Source organism: Rattus norvegicus, chromosome 5 (assembly GCF_036323735.1).
Source record: "Rattus norvegicus strain BN/NHsdMcwi chromosome 5, GRCr8, whole genome shotgun sequence".
NCBI classification, from domain to species: Eukaryota; Metazoa; Chordata; class Mammalia; order Rodentia; family Muridae; genus Rattus; species Rattus norvegicus.
In genome coordinates, this window is record NC_086023.1 from 166600598 (window position 1) to 166606840 (window position 6243).

Consider the following 6243-nt stretch of genomic DNA (forward strand, 5'->3'; position numbering starts at 1 on the left):
TATCAATCTAGAATTGGGGAATTTCATAGCAAAAGGTAAACACCTCTCAGAGAATGTATAACGGTAACGATGAAGCTAACAATATAACCAATAATTTAACAACATTTATTGAACTCTAATTGGCCCTGAGCGGTGTTTTACATACCAGCCATGTTTATATGTTTGTCTAATAGCCCTACTGGAGTAAGAACCACTCTTATTTCCAAGTCACTGGACACCCAGAGGTTAAATAATTTGCGCAAAGACATATATTTATTGCTTCTGGGGGCTAAGTGACAGTTCAAACACAAATCCTCAGGTTCCACAGATTGCATTGCCCCCCCCCACCCCCAGCCCCACACGCTTTGCTTTTGTTTGAGACAGAGTCTCACTATGTAGCCCAGGATGCTTTAGACTTTCAAGCCTTCTGCCCCAAGCTCCGGGTTGCTGGGATTACAAGCATGGGACACCATGCCTGTTACTGTAGCGTTTCCTTTATTCTTCTTTATACTCAGAATAACAGAACACACTAAATTATTTCAGAGCTAGCAGAGGACGTAGGTAGATAAAGTAATAACATAATTTAACTTTCTATCTGTACTATGTATGTATATGTAACGTGTGTCTATAGAAACACATCCTACATGTGCTGGTAGTCACAAAGACGTAAAATATGTTTCTGAAATCTCTTGGTTCTTTTTTTTTTTTTTTTTCGGAGCTGGGGACCGAACCCAGGGCCTTGCGCTTCCTAGGTAAGCGCTCTACCACTGAGCTAAATCCCCAGCCCCCTGAAATCTCTTAATGAAGAGTTTGCATTAATATTTTAATTAATTAATCTGGCAAGGGACTAGAGCACACCCTACTGGCCAGCTAATAGGAAATACAGTGTGTACTTCAGACCCAAGTTTGACCGAGAAAACACTTAAAGAAACCCGAAGAAACTAACTCAAAACACATCTAGATGCCGTGTCTAAGTAAATGAATGCACAGGCTTCTGAAAACTTCTTAAATCTGTAAGTTCTAGAGATGGGCTAGAATTAGAAAAGCAATGTTTGTTAAGGAAGCCTTAGGTACACAGAAGGTGACTCAATTACAAACAAATGACATAGCCTGCCTTCATACTGAGGAAAAGAAGTCAAGTCCTGTCCCTAAAACACTCCAAACAACAGACTAGAAAATCGTAACACAACTAGCACACTCAGTCTTCTCACAGGTCACATATTACCCCTAAACAGTGTGTGTGTGTGTGTGTGTGTGTGTGTGTAATATGTATGTTATGTGTGTGTGTACTGTGTATGTGTTTGTGTATGGCGGGGATATAGCCCTATTAAAGAGAAAATCTAGGAAAGGACAGCAATACTTTGAATTATGGAAAGAAAAAGGGAATGTTGAAAACAATTGTGTCATGGAGAAGGGTGGGTGGTGTGTGCATGTGGTGTGTGTGTTTGAGTGTGTGAGTGTGTGTGTGTGTTTGAGTGTGTGTATGTGTGTATGTGTGTGTATGTGTGTATGTGTGTGTATGTGTGTATGTATGTACATGTGTGTATGTGTGTGTGAGGGTGTGTGTGTATGTGTATGTGTGTGTATGTGAGGGTGTGTGTATGTGTGTGTATGTGTGTGTGAGGGTGTGTGTGTGTGAGGGTGTGTATGTGTGTATATGTGTGTGTATGTGTGTGAGTATATGCATGTGTGTATGTATGTGTGTACATGTGTATGTGTGTGTATGTGTGTGTGTGTGTGTGTCCTACTTTTCACAGGGCAGTTAGGTTCATGGTTCAGTGGAAGGCTCTGCTATCATGAAGCACTCTTTATGAATGAATCTCATGATTCTGATATTATTATTATTGTTGTCTGAGTATTGTGTGCATGACTGTAATGTACTTTGATAGAGTCCACCCCTATTCTCCCCTTTCAGTTCCTCCCCAGTCCCGCTTACGGTTTTCTAAATTTGCATTTACTCATTTCTATGTGAATACGTGTGGAGGTCAGAGGGCAGTGTAAAGGACTTAGCCCTCTCCTTCCAACCTGTGAGTCTCAGAGGCTGAACTCAGGTCAGCAGGTTTGGCATCTGACACCTGTACCAGCTGAGCCATCTGGATTCTGGTTCTCGGGTTCTCAGGCAGGCTTTAAAATACTGCAGCTTGCCATGGACATGTGTGTGTGTGTGTGTGTGTGTGTGTGTGTGTGTGTGCGTGTACGCACACCTTTGTGTGGTTATTTCCAACAGTGTAGTACACGAAATAGGTGACTCCTAAGAAAGGTAAACTTTCCACCGTGTTTTATTGCACTCATCTCCGTCTAGTAAAAGGCGTCTAATAGACCTCACATACTGACAGAAGCAAAGGCCCTGTGCTTAGTAAGGTAATGCAGAAAGTATTTCTCTCTAAAATACTTCTTTTTAAAGGGAGTATATAAAACCCTTATAATCAAGAAGAATAAACACAAAAATATGGGTACTTTTTTTTTCTTTAATAGGATCCAAGAGCAAAATATAAACATGCATTTACTAAGGTTCCATGTGATACATTTGTGCTTAGCAAGACATGCTGGATTTCTTTGAGAAGGCAAGGGAAGAAGTATCCCATGTGAGTCTCGGGCTCTGGATCCAGAACCCCAATCTTGTTCTTCCTCCAGGGATGAAACGGTGCAAACTGACAAACTGGGCACGCGCGCGCGCACACACACACGCGCGCGCGCACACACACACACACACACACACTCACACACACTAGTGCTTTAAGATACTGTGCTCAATTCTGCTTTTAAAGGAACCAGCTAATAAAAAATTCCTTGGGAAATGGCCTCTAAGCAAAGCAAACTTTGAAAAACTTTTAACAAAGTAAAAACTTTGAGCTGGGCTATGGTAGGGAAAGCCTTAACCCCAGCCCTGGGGAGGCAGAAGCAGGTGGATCTCTGAGTTCAAGGCCAGCCCGGTCTGCTGAGTGAGTTCCAGGACAGCCAGGGCTACGGACCCTGTCTTGAAGAAAGAAAGAAAGAAAGAAAGAAAGAAAGAAAGAAAGAAAGAAAGAAAGAAAGAAAGAAAGAGGAGAAAGAAAGAAAGAAAGAGAGAGAGAGGAGAAAGAAAGAAAGAAAGAAAGAAAGAGAGAGAGAGAGAGAGAGGAGAAAGAAAGAAAGAAAGAAAGAAAGAAAGAAAGAAAGAAAGGAAGGAAGGAAGGAAGGAAGAAGAAAGGAGAAAGCTTTCACTTTCTAAGTAGAGAAAATTTAAAAACAAGATAGGCTTGGGAAAAGGAGACTATTTCTCTAACTCTCTGTTCTGGTGTTTGAACTATTAAAGGTCAAGGAACAGTATGTGATCAGTCCACCAGAATCACGTCACATGACTGGCTGAACATTTTCACTTTAAACTCTTCTCAAACTGTTCCACAACGTTCCCGGCGTGTCGGTGTTATACAACAGTGTGATTGGCCTCCACAGCTGAGAAAGCTTCACTGTAGAGATAATTATGAGCTAAAGTCAGTGAAGGAGAAGCTCTAATTGCTTCCCCTCCGAAAAACTAGAAAGTTAAATGTTTGTTGTTGCAAGTTTAAAGTAGATCCAAGGGAGAAAACAAGACTAATCATGTATTACTCAAGTGACTATGACTTTTTTTTTTTTTGATGATTTACCAAAACATTAGCACATCCTACAGCTCCCAAGTGCAGAATGAGTATCCTGTTGGTCTTCTTTCTCTCCAGAGGGGTGTGTCCCTCGGTTGCTGTGGTGATTATCACTGTTTTGTGAATAGGGGAATATAAAAGCATGCTAATAAGGCAAGAGCGCAAATTACAACTGCATTGTGGTAACTGGAAATAAGAGTAACTCAGGGTCTTCTCCGGTGAAACCAGGCCTCACTGACGTCCCCATTCAGTAAATACTCTACTTCCAGGGCTGCAAGGATGTTCTGGGGGAGATCTTACACACACACACACACACACACATACACACAGAGGGGATGACACACACATACATACATACACACACACATACACAGAAGGGATAACACACACATATACATACATACACACATACACACACACATACACAGAGGGGATGACACACACATACACACACATACATTGAGGGGAGGACACACACACATACATACACATACATACACACATACACAGAGGGGATGAAACATACACATACATACATGCACACACATACACACACATACAAACACATTGAGGGGAGGACACACACATACATACATGCACACACATACACAAACATACACACTCAAGGATACACACACACTGAGGGGAGAACACACATACACACATGGAGGAGAGAACACACATATACATATATACACAGGAAGGGGAAGAGACAAACATACACATAGACACACATGCACACGCACACGCACACGCGCGCGCGCACGCACACACACACACACACACACACAGGAGGAAAATAGCACAGAGTATGGGTAAAACAGAAATAGCAAAGGTAAGGGCACGTAAACTTTCTGTGACTTTCAAACCCTAGTCAAGCTGGATGTGCTGACTTCATGCCTGTAAATCTCAACGCTATGCAGGCCAAAGGATGACCAAGTTTGAGGTTAACTTGAGCTATATAGTGAGTTTTAGGCCCGCTTAGGCTACAGAGTAAAACTGTCTTAAAAGCCACCGGAACTTAAACAAGTAAATAATAAATGCCTAGTTAATTTGGCAATGACTAATTTCCACGAGATTAAAAATACTACCAGGTGAATGTCGGTAAAAAGGTGGGAGAATTGAATCACCAGGAGCGTGGGTGTGGAAGTGACCCGGCAGCCCCTACAGGCCAGTAGGGACCATCAGAAAGAGGGGATGAGCCTTCTAATATCTGAGTTTTCAGTCTTTTCTTTTTAAATATCCAGGGCTTCGGGCCTTGAATTCAAAATTAGGGCCTTTGAGTTCAATGAAAAAACAAATGTAAGTCAACCCTGGAAGAAGCAGCTCGGTTCGTGGGGCACAGAGTTAATAGTTAACCAGATAATGAGGCCAGCACCTCATTCCATATGTTAAACTGGCTCAGTTAGGTGGTGCCAAGCATATAACTATCAGGCATTCTTGCTGAAGTGTAGGAAGGGCTCTGTGTGCGGACCACAGAGGTCAGCCACAGGTCTGTGCTCTCTACTCTGTGGAGCGCCATTAGGGGAATTTGTACCAGTTCAAACTGGAGGGCTTCTGTCTGTTTGCTTTTTCTTCTTGAACTACTCTTGGTTTATCATTGTATTGTTTATTTTACGGTTAAACTGTAAACCTAAGTTGCATCACCGGATTTCTGCCCCCAAGAAACCCTCCTCCCTGTGGACTTGATGGCGTTTTGTCCTTGGGCCTCAGCGGCCACCCTGGGGCCAAAAGACATGGAGAACTGTACTTTGACAGGTAAGCCAAGAGGGCTGGGGGCAGGTTTGAGGGAGGTGCCCAGGATCAGCCTAGCCTTGCTGGAGGCCAAGCCAAGTGCAGAGGAGCCCGGAGTGAGGCCTCCCTGATCCTGCCCACACAGCATGGCCCACTGCTCCGTCCCCTTTGTCCTTCACCTTCCTGTGCTGTCCCTCACCTTGCTGTTCTTCCCTTAACTACCATTATCAGTTGGCAGGGTTCTCAATATGTCCTGCAGTGGCTCTCAGGGCTCCTCACCCGCCCCTCCATCCCTTATTGTCCTTAGCCAGGCACTCTCTGTCCCTTCTTGTCTTCAGATGCATGATGTCCCTCAATGCCCCTCAGGTCACTGCCCTCTCTCTCTCCCAGACCCCACTTTCTTCATGGTTCTCCATCCCTGGCTGCAGCGCCTTGACATCGTCCTTCACGTCTCGCATCATCACAACAGTCCCTCGTTGATCCTCACTGTCCCCCTCCGTTCTTCATCACTCTCCTCGCCATCTCTGGACTCTCCCTCGCTGTACCTCGGGGTGCCCTTCTCCTCCCCAAGCCCCAATTGCCCCGCTTTCAGGGCCTCTTGGGCCCAAGCGCATCTCAGCATCACTACCCTTCCCGGGTTGGAAACAGGGCCGCTCACAGCCTTCTGAGGAAAACCCGGTGTCCTTAGGCTAGGCAGCTCACACAGAAGCGGCCCAGGCAGAAACGTCCCCTCAGGAGACGAGGATGCCAGCGCCACCCGGCGGGCCCCACGCAAAGGCTTCGATAGCACCATCGCCCCTTTAAGTGGCCGTCCGTCCGGATTGGCTGCGCGGAGGAGGCGGGGCGGCGGGCGTCGACGTCACGTTGTCGGCTCGCCTTATAAATACGGGCGTCGGCTGCGCCGGCGTCGGCG